The following is a 10,806-nucleotide window of genomic DNA, read 5'->3' on the forward strand; positions in this document are numbered from 1 at the left end:
CATGTGGTAAAATCAGTCTTCAAAGCCTGTTAGAATGCCTCTAGAATTCAAGCTCTAGAAATGGAAGCATATTTGTTTTTGATGGGTTAAATTTAAAAAAAAACTGTATAAAAAAGCAAAAATAAATACCTATTATTTCAGCTCCAGAAATGATAATATAGAACAAAAGCTTATTTATGTTCCTACCATATAATATGTAAAAAGGAATTCAACTCGTTCCCTTGCCTGAGTAACCTACATTCTCATAGTCCAGCAGCTTTGAACATAGTTAAGTCCATTATTAAGGTGATTCAGATGTAGGAAAAAATTACACATTGTAGAATTTTTAACCTTTAAAAAACATGTTTAAGTAGACTAGAAACACTCTGATGAATCTCAGATGATATTCAACTAACACTGCTATATGAAACAACAAGAATATCTGAGTTCTGGTACTGATTTGTAATATTTTAAACCGTGTAACCTATACCAATAAGGAACTCATTTTCTTCATTTACAAAACAGTGGGGTTGAACAAGATGATCTCTAATGCCCTTATAACCAAACGTGAATTTATCACAGCTTTGTGAAATGACAAATCCTTAAAAGTAGGTGTGCTAGTGGTCAAGACACTGAAGCCATTAGAGAATTATTGGCAGAATAAAGACAGAGTTGTGGCCTTACCAGGGTGGCATAAGGCCTGAGTCCACTCAAAGTTCCAAGTTATTAATTTACCAAGAAAAGCAACCTGGTTAATGTAACACCATCTGTTCAATGCTGCTTTGTTTCTAGTTTGTGCTTCGTGGTTTTCACATAGAGTTTCTTGTTCTGACTTGTCCCTTTACCTTTGGATTTGAACTTTACCCCTTTCGATCCCTTGTGAAATGACTCTGACCAGAAGTGATCCCAACTCCTGCATCATTATTTGGCCTGAAGGAATCACTTAGCTTTACATACAGGCACAGCTTCCTTGCTACTGGATCAATAACCTAATTTCAATATCTTCTCTCTGGTATTCCGGGATTAGAAATACTACTGCTTGTTTGGGCGGATTTATTTGGCTTTCTTCTAATACAACTATTTATATTTTCATGTACAGCCATTTCAATGACTGTCTTTCCATCATGCTTATTTAATCTGATTGCATTGTAATTATAACAGTTGGAATAAAATGAGTTGAACAAAAAAGACTAGTATAATCTGAAGAGACTTATATCCATAAATTCTTTGTCAAAAATATTAAAGAAAGTAAACTCCCCTACTATTTTTTTTTCATTTAGGTAATCCCCACATATCTTCCCTTCTCTCGGACCCTTTCATGGGATCTCTGATATCAAGACTGTTTTTATAATGATATCAAAAAATGAATTGCCTTCTTAAATATGTTTCCATTTGCACTGACGATGCAAAATAATAGTAGGTAAAACTGTTGGAGCTTCAGCAACATCCAGGTTGAAGCAGGGCATTAAGCTGTTGTAGTAATCATTTATTCTTCATGTGCACACACAGAAAAAAAGAAAAAAGTCAATTTCACTCAAGAATATCGATGGTGATATTCATCAGTAAGATATTAGTGTTTTATTAAGTCTCAACACTTAAGCACACATCTTTTTAATATTCAGTGTGATAAAATGGGAAGCAGGTATAAAGCATTTCTGCTGCATCTGATGTTCAAGTATGATGACTGTCTCCAGAAAAACACTCAGATAACACTAAGTTGCAAACTGAAACTGCCACTTTTTCATAGAAAAATATTTTTACTTGCAAAAAACCACTCACCAATACAAACTGTGGTTATTCAAATTGCATATCTAGCAGACATTTTCTTGAAAACAAAGTAAGCCTGACACTCACATCAGTCACCTGAGTTTGACAGCTTCCCATTACTTAAAAGACCCTTCTGATGAGATGGATAGTGATTTAAAAGATGTGGCTTAAAAATGATATATTATATAATAAAATGTGTCAACATTTAGAAGATGCATAGCTCCATGGACCAATACTTTCCAAATGTTTAATGCATGATGTTACAAAATCATCCAGAGGTAAAAAGAGCCATTCAAAGTGCAAGATGAACCGATAGATTTTAACGTAACAAAATACAACAATATCATTGATGTGCTTTCTTATTTCACATTACAACAAAACTTCAAGAAACTACCACGTGCAGAATTGTGAAGTAGTATCAAATAACAATATCCAGAGTTAATTTAAAAGTCTATAGAAATATTTTTCCTTTAGTTTCATATCTCTGTGAAGGCAAATTTTCTTCATATATTTCAACCAAAACAACATATTTCAACAGATTGAATATAGAAACAGATATGAGAATTCCACTAACTTCTATCAAGCTTTATATTAAAGAGATTTTTCACACATGCAAAGCAATGTCACTGTTCTCACTATTTTTTGTTTTGGAAATACAGTTATTTTCATTGAAAGCATGTTATTTACAGTAACATTTAATAGATTTTTCATTAATTTTACTTGAATTAATAAAGTGCTCAGTTTAAATTTCTGATTATTTATTTTTTAAAGTACTTAGGTTATGTTTCTGAGTGTTTACTGATAGATATTACCCACATGACTGAGAGTTCTTTGGGATCCTCATTCATTTTTTTTAAGAATGTAAAGATTCCTGAGATTTAAAACAAAATAATGTTTTGGAACCTCAGTCCCTTACAACCACACCTCCTAATGCCTTTCTTCCCCAATTGTCAAGACTTGGTGATCCAAGTATTCCAAATAGATTTCCACTGCAGGACCTTTGCACTTGCTGTTCTGTCTTTATAGAGTCTCCTACTTGCAGATAGTCCTATATCTGCCCGGCTCATGACTCCTCTCATGCAAAGCTCTGCTTAAATACCTCCTCATCCAAAAAGCTTTTACTAACTACCACTTTTAAAACAGAACCTCCCACTCTACTCCTTACCTAGTATTATTTGAGGTCATGTACTAATCCCATCCAGAAATTTTATTATATTGTTATTTATCTATTGTCTGTCTTTCCCACTAGAATGTAAGCACCATCAGAGCAATGTGCTTTACTTTTTCACCGCTTCCTACCTGGAACATAATTTGTGCTCTATCAATAGTAATTTAAACAATGCAAAAATACGGTGTCTGTATTTATTTAATTTGAAGGACGATGATGCTAAATAGGTTTCTTTTAACCGAGAAAGTCTGGAAATCTATATTTAAATATGAGAGTGGCAACTATAGAATGCTCCCTCCCAAAAGGGCTTGTGTCTGTCACAAGAAACAGCAAAACTTGGAGCACAATGAACCTTCCTAGGTTGCAGAAAAGTTTCCAAGTCAAGTCTTGACTTTCTCACTACTAAAACAGTGGTTACTCATGCTTACTGGGGCCAATAATAACGGATTGAAAATAATACATTTCTATACTATAGCATGGTATATAGTACAAAAAAAAAAAAAGAAAAACCTTAAACCTTCAAGTAAGGTAGAAGCAGGTATGTATTCTAGCTCTGACTCACTTCTTTGTAACCTTGAGAGGAGTGCTTAACCTTACAGGGAAATATGCTTTAATTGATATGCAGTTTCAAATATCCATTAGAAGTTTGTAGTCATGAAAGCAAAGTACTCCTACTTAGCTCAGATATATACTTTTACTTTAGTGACAGTGACACAAACGAAGAAAATCACTTTCTTTTATTGGTCCAATTTTGCATTTCTGAAAAACTTCCTATTGACTATTTTCATTATTTTCTTAATGTATGAATGAGTTTTATATTCTAATATGTCTTTGAACACTTTCTGTCAATGGTAAATAACTATGTAATATTGGATTATAGGTTTTTGTTTTCTCTTAATCATTTTAACCACAGCCTGGCATAAATTAGGTGCTATTGGAATTTCAAAGCATTTTTTTCTGTTTAAAGTTGATTTTACCTTCCCAGTTTATATTTCTAGGAGGGATGGATATCTTGGTCTTTGTGTTAAAATTTAAACAGTTTTAAAGTTCGGAATGGAAATACATAAGACTATGTAAGTCAAAAAATATAAAGGATAGAGCTTCCCTCTGATTAATTCCTTACTAACTGGCATGTTTGTTCTTTATGTGTAGGAGTAATTGCTGTCACTGGAGGATTTTTTCTTCTTAAGAGGGAAAGATACAACTTCAAGTTGGTGGATGGAAGATCTATGAATAATGCCAAACACATCTGCACCTTCCTTCTTCCATGGTAGTTTCAATAGGCATGAAGAAAAACAGCAAAACAGCACTTCCTTCCTGAGTTTGTAAAATTCCCTACCTCCTATCTATTGCGCAATACGGCTCAGTCCCACAGTCTATGAGTCACAACCACTGAGTAGGGAAAATGATAGAAATAATTATTTAAAACTAATTCTTCCATTCAGCCAGCTAAGATCTTACTTTAAAATGCTAATGGCACCAAGAAAAAAAGTAATATGACCTACTTTTTAATATATCTATACTATTGTTAGCAGGCAAGAATAAAATCACCCTCTTTCAAGGAAAAGTAACCAATAAAAACCATAAGAACATGGGAACTATAAAATACTCTGCAGTATACACTAATAACAGTATGTTAGAACTGAAATATTAGTTTACTTAAACTTGTCAAGATGTAATCAGGAATAATGAAGTAATGACCCCCAAAGATTCTTTCCTCCAAAAATACAATGAGAAGACTCATAAAAATTCTCCAAATCAACTTTTTCAAAACTCTAGAAATTAACCAAAAGCTTGTACCCATATTTGGAGCATTTCTTCAAGAAAAGAGACTAAATCTTGGAAAGAACAGATAACTTTGTGATATTTTAAGTTATGCTCTTCCCATTCCCTCTTCCCAGTCTGTGGTAGCCTGGAAAATCCATAGCCATCAATTTTTGTGAAAACCAGTAGCCTAGTAGCCGCTAAGGGTCAGAACAGGGCTGATGCTCTTTCAAATCCCTATTCTCAAACAATTTCAATTATTTTACCTGTCTGGCAGGTACATAAAAACCTACTCACAAGTCTTGTCTTTATTTTACCTCACTCAGAGTTCACCAACTGGAAACAGTCTGTTCCCCAAGAGCATTTGCTGAAAATGGTCAGTGGCAATTGTTTAACATTGCCTTACACAGTGAAAACAGTTGGGACAAAAAACAAATAAACCAAAAAAACAAAATTGTAAAAAGGAAGATCTGGAAAATGAGATGTTCATTGGAGGATTTGAAAAGTTCTTAAATATTCTTGAAAATCCAGAAGGCCACATGCTATGTACGGCTGTGTAAACACTCAGAAAAGACCTGAGAAGACCCTCAGTTCTTGCCTCTGAACTTGAAGTTCTGCACAAGGAGGAAGTGATGGGAAAGACAAAATTATAAATTGCCTGGCTGAATGTTAACAGCATTCTGTAACACTCACAGAAAGCCCTTCATCAAGATTAGGAGAAAACGTTTCTAGAGATTTAAGGAAATCTGTCTTGTCACTAGCTCACAAGTAAGCTAATTGAGCAGAGACTTAAGAGGTGATACATGACAAGGAATATAGACATTAAAGAATTGGTTCAAGATAGTCTTTAACAAAAAAGTGGGAATAGTAACAACAAACACCTAAGACAAACCCTAGGGAAGGGAGAAAAATCTGATTTCCAGAGTTTTCAAATTGCATTATAAAGATGTGCAGTTTTCAAAAAACAAATTAGTAGACATTCAAAGAAACAATAGAGTATGGCCCATATGAAAGTAATAAAAAATCACTCGATAGAAACTGTCCCTGAAGAAATCCCATCATTAAACATACTAAACAAATACTTTAAATCAACTATTTAAAACATGTTCAAAGAACTAAAATAAACCATGTATAAAACACTAAAATGACCCATAGAAATAAGGTCTCAACAAATAAAGAACATCAATAAGAAGATATAAATTATTAAAATGAATAATTTTGTAGTGAAAAAGTTACCAAATTGGCTCAACAGCATATTTTAAGAGGCAAAAGAACCAACAAACTTACAAAGTAGTCAGTCTAAGGAAAAAAGGAAAAAGATTGGAGAAAAGTGAACAGAGCCTTACAGACCTGTGAGATACCATCAAGCTCACCTAATAAGCGTAATGAGAGTCCCAGAAGCAGAAGAGAGATAGAAAGAGGCAGAAAGAATATTTGAAGAAATAATTGTAGAAAAATTCTCATATTTCTGAAACACTTGAATCTCTATATCCAAGAAGCTCAAAAAACCTTAAAGTGGGAGAATAAACTCAAGAAATCCACACTGAGATAAATTATAATCAAACTGTTCAAAGCCAAAGACAATGGGAGAATTTTGAAAACAGTAAAAGAAAAGTGACTCATTATATTCCAAGGTCCTCAGCAAGATTAACAATTAATTTTTTATCATAAACCACTGGGACACAAGGAAGTGATATGCTATATTCAAAGGTCAACCAATTATTCTATATTTAGCAGAAGTATGTACATTTCAAGATTTACATATACTGAGAAAATTTGTTAAGAGCAGATTTCCCTATAAGAAATCTTCAAGAGAGTCCTTTGAAGTGCAATGGAAGTACACTAGACAATAACTCAAATTCACATAAAGCAATAAAGAGCATTGGTAAAGGTAAATACAGAACATAGGTAAATACAAAAGATATTATAAGTGTATATTTTGTTTGCAACAATTTTTTCTCCTATCTGACTTAAAAGAGAGTTGAACAAAACAATCGTCACAAATTTGAATTGATTTTAATACAATGCATAAATACATAATTTGCATAACAATAAAGCACAGAGGAAGAGGAGGAAATACAAGCAAACAGGAGCAAAATTTGTAAATGTTACTGAAATTAAGTTGGTATTAATCCAAACTAGATTATTATAAGTAAAAATTTGAATTGTAATTCCCAGGGCACCACTAAGAAAAGAACTCAAAAATATTATAAAATATAACAAGATAATTAAAATGGCAAACTAGAAATATGAATTTAACACAAAAGAAAGAATTTAGAAAGAATACAGAAACCAAAACAACATAAGAAATACAAAGAAGAAGTAGCAAAATGAGTGGCATAAGTCCTATCAGTAATTACATTAAATGTAAATGGGTTAAACACTCAAATCAAAAGGCTGAGATTAGCAAAATGGATAAAATAAACACAATGGTCTCATATACTGTATATAGAGATAAACTGGATTCAAAGTCACAAATAACTTGAAAGTAAAAGAATGAGGAAACAAATAAAATATGCAAAAAGTAAGCATAAAAGGCCTGAAGTTGATGTACTAATACCAAAACAATGCACTTTAAATCAAAAAGTCATTGATTTACAAAAACAAAGGACCATATACATTGATAAAAGCGTCAATTCTTCAAGAAAATACAACAATTTTTAACATGTACATCCACTAAAAACAGAGCTTCAAAATACATGAATCAAATACTAAAAAACTGAAGGAAGAAATAGACGACTCAAAAATAATAGTTGGAAATTTCAATACCCTACCTTGAATAATGGATAGAACAACTAGAGAGGAAAACAACAAGGAAACAGAAAACTTGAGCAACACCATAACTAGACCCACTAGACCTAATAGGATCTACATAATACTTCCTCCAATACCAGAATATACATTATTTGTAATTGCACGTAGAACAGAATAGACCATATGTTAGGCCATAAAATATGTTATTCTCAATAAATTAAAAAGGATTAAAATTATATAATGTACATTCTCTAAACATAACTGAATGAAATTTTAAATTCATAAAACATGGAAATTTGGGGCATTCACAAATATATGGAAATTAAGCAACACTGCTAAATAATCAATAAGCCAAAGAATAAATTAAAAGATAATTTAGAAAATATTTTGAAATTAATAAATGCAAGATATCAAACTTACAGAATTCATCTAAAATTGCACATAGAAGAAAATTTGTATGTAAATACCTGTACTAAAAAAAAAAGGTGAAAGATCTCAAATCAATAACTTAACCTTTCACCTTCAGAAACTAGAAGCATGAAGAATAGCTCAAGCCCAAAGCAGGCATAAAAAGGAGATAATAAAGATTAGAGTGTAGATAAATTAAGTAGAATATTTTAAAAATAGACAAAAATCAATAAAACAAAAATTAATTTATTTGTATTCATCAACAAAATCAGCAAATTTAGCTAAACCTATGAAAGAAAAAGAGGGAACTCAAAATATTGAAATCAGGAATGAATAAGCAGTATTACTTCTGACCTTACATAAATAAAAGGGATTATAAGTGAATACGATTAAACAATTATTTTCCAAGTAAATAGTAAATGTAGATGAAATTAATATATTCCTAAAAACAAACTACTGAAAATTACCCAAGAATAAATGGAAGTTATGAATAGACATAACAAGAAAAAAAATTAGTTACTAATCAAAAAAAAAAAAAAAAAAATCCCAGAAAGAGCATCCCAGAACCAAATGGAGAATACTACTAAATTTTTAAAGAGGAATTAACCCAAACCCCAACCTTTCAAAAAATAGAATTAGTCCTCACACATTCTGAGGCCTGCATTACCCTGATACGAAAAAAAAAAAGATCCCTAGAAAACTACAGACCAATATACCTCATTAATATAAAAGCAAAAATCCTTGACAAATACTAGCAAAACATTTCTCACAACATAGAATAAAGGATTATACAACATGAACAAATTTATAAGGAATATGATTACTGCTAAAAGTTCATCTTTAAAAACTTAGCTCCATAATTAAACAGTCACTTGCCAATATAAAATTTCTTTCATTTACATGCTCAGCTCAAAGTAAGTTTCTCAGTAATTATTTTTCTTATTTCATGTCTCTAAGATAGAATTGATTTGATAAGTAGATAAGATCTTAAAGGTAAGTTTTAAAGTGGTATTGATATAAAGACTGACAGGTTTAACTTACCCAAAATGCACATGTAGCATTAAAATTTTATATCACTCAAACTTTTTCTTTGAGAAAGAAAGCTGATGATAACTAATACTGAAAATGGTGAGACATTCTGTTTGTCCTATTTCACTTAAATACATTCTCATTTATGAAAAGTGAAGAAAGTAAAGAGTTTTCATGTCTTTCATCTTAAGTAGGGCAGCCTTTCTAGTTTCTTTAATTGCACTAAGAACTAAAGATAAATGTTCACAAAATCAACATGACTGATTTGCTTTTTCACGAAGAGAGAGCTTATTTAGTGCCTGGAAGCAATTTTTGTGTAATAGAGTGGAGATGCCATTTCTTCAAATGAGTTCTTTAATGAGTCTTTGTCTCTCAATTTAATAGTACTTTTTACTTTATTTTCCAAGATGTTCTTGTGTCTTTTGTGCAAAATGCTACAAACACCATGTCTACCAGGAGAAATTCTAAGATGGCCATCTTCAATAATAAAAGAGGGTACCTCCATTTAAAAATATTATTCATTAAAAAACTGCCTTTTCAGTATTCAAAGAACACTCAATTTGTTTTCAAGGATAAGACTTAATCTATTGAGTATATTATTTATTGACTTTTGTAATTTCACTCAATGTTCTTAAAACCTATGAAAGCAATAGCTTTTCATTTTTTCCCAGACAAGTGAGTACAGATTGTTTATAAAGTTTAACCGTACTTTAAACTCATTTTACTTTTAGGTAACTACAGATTGTTAAATACAGTTGACTTAAAGAGATATTGATATTCAAATACCTGAAAGGAAGCATAATCATAGGTCAGGGGATGTGTCTCATACTATTAAGATGGGGGAAGGTGCCACAGGAAACAGAGGCTGTGAGAATAATATACTTCATTGAAAAATTGCTCCTGGCAGTTTTCAATAAAACCAATTCAGAAAGTAATGCTTCATGTCGATGTCTGAAGTGCAAATGAAATCTGGTTTCATTTATTTATATTAAGTAGTCATTTCCCTGTATTGCACTTAATTGAGCTATTGTTCCCTTCATTAAGTATGCCTCTTGAATTTTTCCATTTTGAAAAATGCTGTTGTTTCAGTTACAGTAAATGTGAGATGGAGAAATCAAGTATCATTTTCAGGGAATTCAAGATACATGAATGTTTGTTGATGCTTTATGCTTAAGAAAATAAGGAGAAATGGCCAGGCATGGCGGCTCACACCTGTAATCCCCGCACTTTGGAAGGCCAAGGTGGGCGGATCACCTGAGGTCAGGAGTTGAAGACCAGCCTGGCCAACGTGGTGAAACCCTGTCTCTAATAAAAATACAAAAATTAGCCAGGTGTGGTGGTGGGTGCCTGTAATCCCAGCTACTTGGGAGGCTGAGGCAGGACAATCTCTTGAACCTGGAGGCAGAGGTTGCTGTGAGCTGAGATCACACCAATGCACTCTAGCCTGGGCAACAAGAGTGAAACTCCATCTTAAAAAAAAAAGAAAATAAGGAGAAATACTAAATATTAATAATTTGTATTTATAGAACTCCCTTAAATTTCTCCCAAGTTCTCCATATTAAAAGCGTAATCAGTTTATTAGAGAATCTTGACTCTTAAAGGCATAAGGCTTCATTACTTCACATGTCATTTTCATCCCCATCCTAATCATCTCCTGCTTGGTGGAAGGTCCCATGACAACGTAAGGCATTGTTCTTTGAGAATTTTCTTCTACTTGTTAGTTTTCGATTACTAGGTTCTCTTTCCCAACATGCAACCAAGTCTTACAAAATTCTACCAATTTGTTTAAGTTCCTTATAGATGCTGGACATTAGACTTTTGTCAGATGCATGGTTTACAAATATTTACTCCCATTTTGTAGGTTGTCTGTTTACCCTATTAATAGTTTCTTTTGCTGTGCAGAAGCTCTTTAGTTTAATTAGATCCCATTTGTCAAT

The sequence above is a fragment of the Pan troglodytes genome, chromosome 7 (genome assembly GCF_028858775.2).
Source record: "Pan troglodytes isolate AG18354 chromosome 7, NHGRI_mPanTro3-v2.0_pri, whole genome shotgun sequence".
Taxonomy (NCBI): domain Eukaryota; kingdom Metazoa; phylum Chordata; class Mammalia; order Primates; family Hominidae; genus Pan; species Pan troglodytes.